The following is a 12,634-nucleotide window of genomic DNA, read 5'->3' as shown; positions in this document are numbered from 1 at the left end:
ATATGCCCCTTCGGTAAATGGCTTCTTCTGTAAACGGTACTAATGCTTACCGTGGCGGTAAGCATTAGTACATCCCGCCCTGTGTTTGAAAAATGACAGTTAGGAGCTGATTGGCTGGTACTTTATCTCGGTCCACTTTATCTCTGTCCAAGGCTTAGTAAATAGACCCCATTGTACCTGGCAACATGCAGAAACTATGTGCAATGAGCGCAAGTCTGGGCTTTAAAGCACTGCCTCACCCTGATGATGTGATAGCATTTGAAAGTGACCACTCTGGGCGAGATGTATCAAACCTTCGAGAGAGATCATTTGGAAAAGTTGCCCTAGCGACCAATCAGATTCTGGATATCATTTATCTAACACAGTCAACAATGTAATTTAGTAACTTATTGGTTGCTATGGGCAACTTTACTTTATCTCTCTCAAATGTTTCATACATCTCCCCCTGGGACTTCAAATGGGAATTTATCAGCAGACTAAGGAGGTATGTATCAAACTTTCTAAAAGGCATAAGAGGAAACTGCCCATCAGCTTGTAATTATGATGTATCTAGTATATTCTAGATCAGGCATTTCCAACCACGGTCCTCAAGGCACACCAACAGTGCAGGTTTTAGTGATATCCAGGTTTCAGCACAGATGGTTGAATGAAAATAACTGAGGGACTAATTAAGTCACCTGTGCTGAAGCCTGGATATCACTAAAGCCAGGACTGTTAGTGTGCCTTGAGGACCGTGGTTGGGAATGCCTGTTCTAGATGATAGCTCTAATCTGATTGGTTGCTATTGTAAATAATTAGCATAACAATGGGGGTGAGACCTATCATTATGTCACTGTCTATCACTGACGGACTGGGGCTGCTTTACAGCCCTGGCATGTGAGTGTGTGCACATGTCAAGAAGGGCATGGCCATGGCTTACAGGGGCATGCCACAAGTCAGGGGAATCCTGGCCTAGCAGCACACTCCCTTCTCTCTTTGTGCCACTCACGGATGCATGGCAGGACGTGCAGAGAGCTTGTGAAGCTGCCCAAAGTGTTCTCCTGCTCTGGGCAGAACTCTACTGAAATTCAAATTCGGGGGCCTCTGTCCCCTATGTGTGATATTATGACATCATAGGTTTAGGCAATGTTCCTATTTCATTAGTTAACTCTCCAGAGCTGACAGGACACATACTGTCCCCAGGGCAGTAAAGAGCCGGGCTGGGCCCAGGTACTTATCAGGGTGTGTGGCCTAAATTACAGGAGGCGTGGCCATGCACCCTTAGAACAAAATTGTACCAGCACACAGCAGCGTGTACTAGGCTGCAGCTGCTGCTGCCAGGTAAGGGGGGGGACCCGGGACCCCTGGATCCAGGTAATAATCCCCCCCGCCTCTTGGCGCCACTTACTGTAACATGAAACAGACACCCACCATTCTAGTACAAGAGTGAGTTTGGATGGGTACACGCTAGACCATGTGTACCCTAGCAGCTGGCATGACCAATATAACAATATATCAGTCATGTTGTACACAGTGAACGATATGTCATGCAACCACATGTAGGGTGCATGGTGTCGTTGCCAGAATCATCGCATTGGGCGTGTGGTACGCCCAATGGAATTAACCAGCAAACGATCCGTGGGAGCATGCGATCTAGACGATATGGCAATATACCATTCTGATCACCGTCAGAACGATATATCGGATGAGTTATCGTCTATTCTGTAACCAGCCTTTGTTTTTTAGGCTATACCCGTTGTCGTCACATGAGTATTGGGGTGCTGCTCCCAACTGCAGGTACTGTAACTGAAGCGTCTCCTCTATTTGCCGCAATGCCTGGGGGATGCAGACCATGGAAAAGGTAAGTGGCTCCTAGTTGAACAACCCCGTTAATTATCCCCACATTAGCTTCATAATGTGTGGTTTATTAGTTTTAGCTTCTTTACCATATAGAAATTCTAACTTACAAATTCTGTATATTTAGAATATGGATCTATGTGTTAAATGTTTTTCTAGTCCCTGTTAGTGATTAAACTTCTAAGAACAAAAGCTTGATCTGTATTTTCTGCACAACACCACTCATATGTCACAGACAGGAAGCAAACCTCAGACACTTAATGGACCACAAGTCCTTGAATCCACAAAACATCCTAGAAAGTTCCTTCAGTTTTACGAATTGTCTCCATTCATTATTACCAGGACAGCGCCTGAAGTTCTATTACACGTCTTCTCCTTGATAAAGGAGCTTTTTTTGAAAACTATTAAAAACAACATATGAAGGCATCTATTTGATACATGGCCTGATTCCAGATGGATGTTTTCAGCTGTAATAGACAACAGTTTACATATTTTTCATTTTCCTCAGGTAATTTCACATTTATCTGCCTGAGCTCGTTCAAATTTGTCCTCACAGATAACAAAATGCAAAAAAAGTGAATAAAGCTTCCTGTATGCTAAGTGGCAGAACTTTCTACGTGTTTACTGTTCAGACTCTTATTTGTGTTGTTGCTGACAATTGGCAGTCTACTCTAGATACATACACACACACAAATATTGTAAAACATGGGACCAAGGGCGTTTTAAGAGAGGTGGGGACCCGCGTGCAGCCTCTGAGCAAGTGGACTCTGACATAATGCATACCTCCCAACTTTACAGGATCACAAAGAGGGACCCCATGTGTGGCGATGAAAAGAGGGTGTGGCTATAGTAAATGGGCGTGGCTTTGTAGAAAGTGGGCATGGCCTCACAGCAATGCCGCAGGCGCGAGCCACGGCCCCCATTCTCGTCGGCGCTCAGTGAGCTGCTGGCATGCCCCCCCCAGTACCTCTGTCTCCGTGAATAGACACTGTGTGCGCATGCGCACAGCGTCTATTCACCCTGCTCTGCAGCGAGTGCAAGAGCCTCCCAACTTTCCCCCCAACCGTGGGACACTGAGGCCCACGGGTGGGACAGCGGGACAGTCCCAAAAAAATGGGACTATCCCACGAAAATCGGAACAGTTGGGAGGTATGATAATGCCAGAGTCTACTGCGTATGCGTAGGTCCCCGGGAACATGGCGCTTTGTTCCCAGGGGCATCTCCAGTGTTCATGTGCTAATCACTCAGAAATGGCCGCAGCGACCATTTTCAATTGATTTCTGTTCAGAGTACAGGACCGCCACTGTGGGACTTCGGAGGGGTAAGTATAATATATGGATGCAGTGTGTGCAGTGTGGATCCCTCTGGACCCAGGGGCCCATGTGTATCACACACACTGCACCCATTATAGAAATGTCTATACATGGGACAAACACGTAATACTTAGTTGAGTAGTAGAGGATAGATGAGGTGACCATTCTGATAAGTGTTACACAGACTACAACCCCGCTGTACCTTACAAGACGGTGTTTTTGGTGTATTTCACTGCAGCGCAAGAAATTTTTGCATGCGTAAGTAAAATTTGTGGGCATGATGTTATAACAGTCTATGGCCAATAACAGTACGAGCATACAATCCTGGAATGGTTGGGAGGCTCCCAAAATCGTGTGGCGCTCCTGCCCACCTGGAAGAGTGGGCAAGTATCCTGCCGGGAGCCCTCCGCATCTGCCAATGACCAACCTAATGCCAGTCAGAACACTAAAATATGTAAAGTTATATATAAACCAGCAACCAGTAAGAACATTAAAATTATATTGCCTGAAACATTGCTGTTAATCTGAGCAATTATGCTCTAATAAACACTTACATATATGTATTTGAAGCCACTTGTGGAGAGCTGGTCATCCCGTATATCTCTCTCTCTGGGGGGAATTCAATTAGCTGCGGGATTTACCCTGCGACTAATTGCCGCGCCAGACTTATTCAATTAGCGGGGTTTCCAATGCACGTGAGTCCCCGGGGATGGACTGAACCTCACAGCTCAAAGGTCAACATAAAAAACAAACAAATTCGAGTTGCCTGCTGAAAAAAAAACCACACTGATTCAATAGTTAACACAGAATCAGTGGTTTTCAGTATGTGAATCCTGATTTTTGTACTAGGGAAAAAGGCTATTTTATTGAATAGCCTTTCCCTGCACCATGGGGATTTTTGTTGGAAATTAGTTGCAGAGTAATTTCCGTGGCTAATTGAATTCCCCCACCCCCTCTCTCTGTATATATACAGACTGTATAGAGATCAGCAAAGCAGTTTTTGAACTTTACAAATTTTTCACAAAACATTAAAATTAAATATAGAATAACCATTGTGTCATGTTTTGGGCATACAGACAGTACAGTATATATTTACTAGAGATGAGCGGGTTCGGTTTCTCTGAATCCGAACCCGCCAGAACTTCATGTTTTTTTTCACGGGTCCGAGCGACTCGGATCTTCCCGCCTTGCTCGGTTAACCCGAGCGCGCCCGAACGTCATCATGACGCTGTCGGATTCTCGCGAGGCTCGGATTCTATCGCGAGACTCGGATTCTATATAAGGAGCCGCGCGTCGCCGCCATTTTCACACGTGCATTGAGATTGATAGGGAGAGGACGTGGCTGGCGTCCTCTCCGTTTAGAATTAGAATAGATTAGAGAGACACTTGATTTACTAATTTTGGGGAGCATTAGGAGTACTCAGTAGTGTACAGTGCAGAGTTTTGCTGATAGTGACCAGTGACCACCACTTTTATTTATAATCCGTTCTCTGCCTGAAAAAAGCGATACACAGCACACAGTGACTCAGTCACATACCATATCTGTGTGCACTGCTCAGGCTCAGGCCAGTGTGCTGCATCATCTATATATATTATATATCTGTCTGACTGCTCAGCTCACACAGCTTATAATTGTGGGGGAGACTGGGGAGCACTACTGCAGTGCCAGTTATAGGTTATAGCAGGAGCCAGGAGTACATAATATTATATTAAAATTAAACAGTGCACACTTTTGCTGCAGGAGTGCCACTGCCAGTGTGACTAGTGACCAGTGACCTGACCACCAGTATATAATATTAGTAGTATACTATCTCTTTATCAACCAGTCTATATTAGCAGCAGACACAGTACAGTGCGGTAGTTCACGGCTGTGGCTACCTCTGTGTCGGCACTCGGCAGCCCGTCCATAATTGTATATACCAGTGACCTAACCGTGGTTTTTTTTTCTTTCTTTATACATACATACTAGTTACGAGTATACTATCTCTTTATCAACCAGTCTATATATTAGCAGCAGACACAGTACAGTGCGGTAGTTCACGGCTGTGGCTACCTCTGTGTCGGCACTCGGCAGCCCGTCCATAATTGTATATACCACCTAACCGTGGTTTTTTTTTCTTTCTTTATACATACATACTAGTTACGAGTATACTATCTCTTTATCAACCAGTCTATATATTAGCAGCAGACACAGTACAGTGCGGTAGTTCACGGCTGTGGCTACCTCTGTGTCGGCACTCGGCAGCCCGTCCATAATTGTATATACCACCTAACCGTGGTTTTTTTTTCTTTCTTTATACATACATACTAGTTACGAGTATACTATCTCTTTATCAACCAGTCTATATATTAGCAGCAGACACAGTACAGTGCGGTAGTTCACGGCTGTGGCTACCTCTGTGTCGGCACTCGGCAGCCCGTCCATAATTGTATATACCACCTAACCGTGTTTTTTTTTTCTTTCTTTATACATACATACTAGTTACGAGTATACTATCTCTTTATCAACCAGTCTATATATTAGCAGCAGACACAGTACAGTGCGGTAGTTCACGGCTGTGGCTACCTCTGTGTCGGCACTCGGCAGCCCGTCCATAATTGTATATACCACCTAACCGTGGTTTTTTTTTCTTTCTTTATACATACATACTAGTTACGAGTATACTATCTCTTTATCAACCAGTCTATATATTAGCAGCAGACACAGTACAGTGCGGTAGTTCACGGCTGTGGCTACCTCTGTGTCGGCACTCGGCAGCCCGTCCATAATTGTATATACCACCTAACCGTGGTTTTTTTTTCTTTCTTTATACATACATACTAGTTACGAGTATACTATCTCTTTATCAACCAGTCTATATATTAGCAGCAGACACAGTACAGTGCGGTAGTTCACGGCTGTGGCTACCTCTGTGTCGGCACTCGGCAGCCCGTCCATAATTGTATATACCACCTAACCGTGGTTTTTTTTTCTTTCTTTATACATACATACTAGTTACGAGTATACTATCTCTTTATCAACCAGTCTATATATTAGCAGCAGACACAGTACAGTGCGGTAGTTCACGGCTGTGGCTACCTCTGTGTCGGCACTCGGCAGCCCGTCCATAATTGTATATACCACCTAACCGTGGTTTTTTTTTCTTTCTTTATACATACATACTAGTTACGAGTATACTATCTCTTTATCAACCAGTCTATATATTAGCAGCAGACACAGTACAGTGCGGTAGTTCACGGCTGTGGCTACCTCTGTGTCGGCACTCGGCAGCCCGTCCATAATTGTATATACAACCTAACCGTGGTTTTTTTTTTCTTTCTTTATACATACATACTAGTTACGAGTATACTATCTCTTTATCAACCAGTCTATATATTAGCAGCAGACACAGTACAGTGCGGTAGTTCACGGCTGTGGCTACCTCTGTGTCGGCACTCGGCAGCCCGTCCATAATTGTATACTAGTATCCAATCCATCCATCTCCATTGTTTACCTGAGGTGCCTTTTAGTTGTGCCTATTAAAATATGGAGAACAAAAATGTTGAGGTTCCAAAATTAGGGAAAGATCAAGATCCACTTCCACCTCGTGCTGAAGCTGCTGCCACTAGTCATGGCCGAGACGATGAAATGCCAGCAACGTCGTCTGCCAAGGCCGATGCCCAATGGCATAGTACAGAGCATGTCAAAACCAAAACACCAAATATCAGTAAAAAAAGGACTCCAAAACCTAAAATAAAATTGTCGGAGGAGAAGCGTAAACTTGCCAATATGCCATTTACCACACGGAGTGGCAAGGAACGGCTGAGGCCCTGGCCTATGTTCATGGCTAGTGGTTCAGCTTCACATGAGGATGGAAGCACTCAGCCTCTCGCTAGAAAACTGAAAAGACTCAAGCTGGCAAAAGCACCGCAAAGAACTGTGCGTTCTTTGAAATCCCAAATCCACAAGGAGAGTCCAATTGTGTCGGTTGCGATGCCTGACCTTCCCAACACTGGACGTGAAGAGCATGCGCCTTCCACCATTTGCACGCCCCCTGCAAGTGCTGGAAGGAGCACCCGCAGTCCAGTTCCTGATAGTCAGATTGAAGATGTCAGTGTTGAAGTACACCAGGATGAGGAGGATATGGGTGTTGCTGGCGCTGGGGAGGAAATTGACCAGGAGGATTCTGATGGTGAGGTGGTTTGTTTAAGTCAGGCACCCGGGGAGACACCTGTTGTCCGTGGGAGGAATATGGCCGTTGACATGCCAGGTGAAAATACCAAAAAAATCAGCTCTTCGGTGTGGAGGTATTTCACCAGAAATGCGGACAACAGGTGTCAAGCCGTGTGTTCCCTTTGTCAAGCTGTAATAAGTAGGGGTAAGGACGTTAACCACCTCGGAACATCCTCCCTTATACGTCACCTGCAGCGCATTCATAATAAGTCAGTGACAAGTTCAAAAACTTTGGGTGACAGCGGAAGCAGTCCACTGACCAGTAAATCCCTTCCTCTTGTAACCAAGCTCACGCAAACCACCCCACCAACTCCCTCAGTGTCAATTTCCTCCTTCCCCAGGAATGCCAATAGTCCTGCAGGCCATGTCACTGGCAAGTCTGACGAGTCCTCTCCTGCCTGGGATTCCTCCGATGCATCCTTGCGTGTAACGCCTACTGCTGCTGGCGCTGCTGTTGTTGCCGCTGGGAGTCGATGGTCATCCCAGAGGGGAAGTCGTAAGCCCACTTGTACTACTTCCAGTAAGCAATTGACTGTTCAACAGTCCTTTGCGAGGAAGATGAAATATCACAGCAGTCATCCTACTGCAAAGCGGATAACTGAGTCCTTGACAACTATGTTGGTGTTAGACGTGCATCCGGTATCCGCCGTTAGTTCACAGGGAACTAGACAATTTATTGAGGCAGTGTGCCCCCGTTACCAAATACCATCTAGGTTCCACTTCTCTAGGCAGGCGATACCGAGAATGTACACGGACGTCAGAAAAAGACTCACCAGTCTCCTAAAAAATGCAGTTGTACCCAATGTCCACTTAACCACGGACATGTGGACAAGTGGAGCAGGGCAGGGTCAGGACTATATGACTGTGACAGCCCACTGGGTAGATGTATGGACTCCCGCCGCAAGAACAGCAGCGGCGGCACCAGTAGCAGCATCTCGCAAACGCCAACTCTTTCCTAGGCAGGCTACGCTTTGTATCACCGCTTTCCAGAATACGCACACAGCTGAAAACCTCTTACGGCAACTGAGGAAGATCATCGCGGAATGGCTTACCCCAATTGGACTCTCCTGTGGATTTGTGGCATCGGACAACGCCAGCAATATTGTGTGTGCATTAAATATGGGCAAATTCCAGCACGTCCCATGTTTTGCACATACCTTGAATTTGGTGGTGCAGAATTTTTTAAAAAACGACAGGGGCGTGGCGTGCAAGAGATGCTGTCGGTGGCCAGAAAAATTGCGGGACACTTTCGGCGTACAGGCACCACGTACAGAAGACTGGAGCACCACCAAAAACTACTGAACCTGCCCTGCCATCATCTGAAGCAAGAAGTGGTAACGAGGTGGAATTCAACCCTCTATATGCTTCAGAGGTTGGAGGAGCAGCAAAAGGCCATTCAAGCCTATACAATTGAGCACGATATAGGAGATGGAATGCACCTGTCTCAAGTGCAGTGGAGAATGATTTCAACGTTGTGCAAGGTTCTGATGCCCTTTGAACTTGCCACACGTGAAGTCAGTTCAGACACTGCCAGCCTGAGTCAGGTCATTCCCCTCATCAGGCTTTTGCAGAAGAAGCTGGAGGCATTGAAGAAGGAGCTAAAAGGGAGCGATTCCGCTAGGCATGTGGGACTTGTGGATGCAGCCCTTAATTCGCTTAACAAGGATTCACGGGTGGTCAATCTGTTGAAATCAGAGCACTACATTTTGGCCACCGTGCTCGATCCTAGATTTAAAGCCTACCTTGGATCTCTCTTTCCGGCAGACACAGGTCTGCTGGGGTTGAAAGACCTGCTGGTGACAAAATTGTCAAGTCAAGCGGAACGCGACCTGTCAACATCTCCTCCTTCACATTCTCCCGCAACTGGGGGTGCGAGGAAAAGGCTCAGAATTCCGAGCCCACCCGCTGGCGGTGATGCAGGGCAGTCTGGAGCGACTGCTGATGCTGACATCTGGTCCGGACTGAAGGACCTGACAACGATTACGGACATGTCGTCTACTGTCACTGCATATGATTCTCTCAACATTGATAGAATGGTGGAGGATTATATGAGTGACCGCATCCAAGTAGGCACGTCACACAGTCCGTACTTATACTGGCAGGAAAAAGAGGCAATTTGGAGGCCCTTGCACAAACTGGCTTTATTCTACCTAAGTTGCCCTCCCACAAGTGTGTACTCCGAAAGAGTGTTTAGTGCCGCCGCTCACCTTGTCAGCAATCGGCGTACGAGGTTACATCCAGAAAATGTGGAGAAGATGATGTTCATTAAAATGAATTATAATCAATTCCTCCGCGGAGACATTGACCAGCAGCAATTGCCTCCACAAAGTACACAGGGAGCTGAGATGGTGGATTCCAGTGGGGACGAATTGATAATCTGTGAGGAGGGGGATGTACACGGTGATATATCGGAGGGTGAAGATGAGGTGGACATCTTGCCTCTGTAGAGCCAGTTTGTGCAAGGAGAGATTAATTGCTTCTTTTTTGGGGGGGGTCCAAACCAACCCGTCATATCAGTCACAGTCGTGTGGCAGACCCTGTCACTGAAATGATGGGTTGGTTAAAGTGTGCATGTCCTGTTTTGTTTATACAACATAAGGGTGGGTGGGAGGGCCCAAGGACAATTCCATCTTGCACCTCTTTTTTCTTTTCTTTTTCTTTGCATCATGTGCTGTTTGGGGAGGGTTTTTTGGAAGGGCCATCCTGCGTGACACTGCAGTGCCACTCCTAGATGGGCCCGGTGTTTGTGTCGGCCACTAGGGTCGCTAATCTTACTCACACAGCTACCTCATTGCGCCTCTTTTTTTCTTTGCGTCATGTGCTGTTTGGGGAGGGTTTTTTGGAAGGGACATCCTGCGTGACACTGCAGTGCCACTCCTAGATGGGCCCGGTGTTTGTGTCGGCCACTAGGGTCGCTTATCTTACTCACACAGCGACCTCGGTGCAAATTTTAGGACTAAAAATAATATTGTGAGGTGTGAGGTATTCAGAATAGACTGAAAATGAGTGTAAATTATGGTTTTTGAGGTTAATAATACTTTGGGATCAAAATGACCCCCAAATTCTATGATTTAAGCTGTTTTTTAGTGTTTTTGGAAAAAAACACCCGAATCCAAAACACACCCGAATCCGACAAAAAAAATTCGGTGAGGTTTTGCCAAAACGCGTTCGAACCCAAAACACGGTTGCGGAACCGAACCCAAAACCAAAACACAAAACCCGAAAAATTTCAGGCGCTCATCTCTAATATTTACTCAGTTGGGCTGACTCCTGGTACCTAGGCCATACACAACACTGTCATTTAATAGCCCATTGTAGCATGAGAAATGACACAATATTGATAATGACAAACAAAAACAAGCTACAGCAGCACAGTACAAATTTAGACTTTCATTTAATTATACAAGTTTGATCATAGTTTGATTAACTTTTATAATATTTTAAATTAAAAATATGTTTTAGTGTCCTATTCCTATACCTTCATTGATCACAGTAGGTAATATCACCAGGCAGATAAGAATAAATGGCCGGATGTAATGGAGTGCGAGACAGCCGGAGCTCCTAGATTCCGGCCTAACTCGTACTTTTTTTTAAAGCGGCGTTCAATTTACAATGCAAAAGCAGGTTGGTTTAAACTTGTTCATATGGAGCTGCCGCATCTAGGAGGTCATTCCGAGTTGTTCGCTCGCAAGCGGATTTTAGCAGATTTGCTCATGCTAAGCCGCCGCCTACTGGGAGTGAATCTTAGCATCTTAAAATTGCGAACGATGTATTCGCAATATTGCGATTACACACCTCGTAGCAGTTTCTGAGTAGCTCCAGACTTACTCGGCATCTGCGATCATTTCACTGCTTGTCGTTCCTGGTTTGACGTCACAAACACACCCAGCGCTCGCCCAGACACTCCTCCGTTTCTCCGGCCACTCCTGCGTTTTTTCCGGAAACGGTAGCGTTTTTTCCCACACGCCCATAAAACGGCCTGTTTCCGCCCAGTAACACCCATTTCCTGTCAATCACATTACGATCGACAGAACGATGAAAAAGCCGTGAGTAAAATTCCTAACTGCATAGCAAATTTACTTGGCGCAGTCGCAGTGCGGACATTGCGCATGCGCATTAAGCGGAAAATCGCTGCGATGCGAAGATTTTTACAGAGCGAACAACTCGGAATGAGGGCCCTAGTGCGGCTCCATCGCAAATGTGCAATCCAGACACGACCAGTCGATCAGGCGCCTGGCCACGCTACGGGGGTGCACAGAGACGCTCCCATTGCAGTGAATGGGGAGTGTGCGTGTCTTGCACGCACACGCGTCCCAGTCCCTGCTATAGGCGCAGCTCAGCGGGTGCACTGCGGCACAGACGGAGCCATGATTAGCGTGGCTCCATCTTTAAATGATTGACACTTTTTTAAAAATGTCGGAGTTCGTCCACAATCTTGGAGCTCTGGCCGTCTCGTACTGCATTACATCCGGCAGGGGCGTTTCTAGAACGGAGGAGGCCCGTGTGCAGGCTCCGGCTGGGCCCCCTCCTCTCTAGCCGACAGCGTTGTGTAGACTCTGGGCACTAGGGTCCCTAGTGGACCCTAGCGCTTTCCCAGAGTCTACAGCACATGTGCAGATCTCCGGGAAAATAATGCGCCGGACATTTTCCCAGTGATTTCGGCAGCGCTGCTGCTGCGCTGTGGGACTCCGGAGGGTAAGTATTTCTATTAATGGGTGCAGGGTGTGCGTTGTGGATCTCCGGGAACCCATGTGAACCACACACACTGCACCCATTATAAATACGCCACTGCATCTGGGCCAAAGTATCATTATATTTTACCCTTTGGGCGTAAACACACCTACACAAATGAATTTGTCTTGCAGCAATGAAAATATCTGTAATTTACACTGTAGGGCGCAGAAGCTGTACAATGTATGCATTTTATGAATGGTTCATTGTGGAGATGAAATTTCAGACTGGTCATTTTCTATGTCTTGCATGGTTGTATTATCCTAGCACCGCATGAGAGACCACTCATATTTTATTCTATGTATTTGTTTTATTTTTTTTTGTCACAGCTATGTCAGTAGGAATGTAAGAAAATAGGAAGCTGCGGCTAAAGCTGGAATTAATCCATTAGACCCATATGTGAATGGCAGATCCAATAAACTGTCACCTGATAGGCAGGATAGGAAGAGAGATGGGCTGCCGGTGACCCAGCATAACTAATCAGGGATAAATATTTGCTGGATAGTCCTGACGTCCTGACGTTCTCATATATTTAATATAT

The sequence above is a fragment of the Pseudophryne corroboree genome, chromosome 1, assembly GCF_028390025.1.
Source record: "Pseudophryne corroboree isolate aPseCor3 chromosome 1, aPseCor3.hap2, whole genome shotgun sequence".
NCBI lineage: Eukaryota > Metazoa > Chordata > Amphibia > Anura > Myobatrachidae > Pseudophryne > Pseudophryne corroboree.
Note: the sequence above shows the minus strand (reverse complement) of the source record.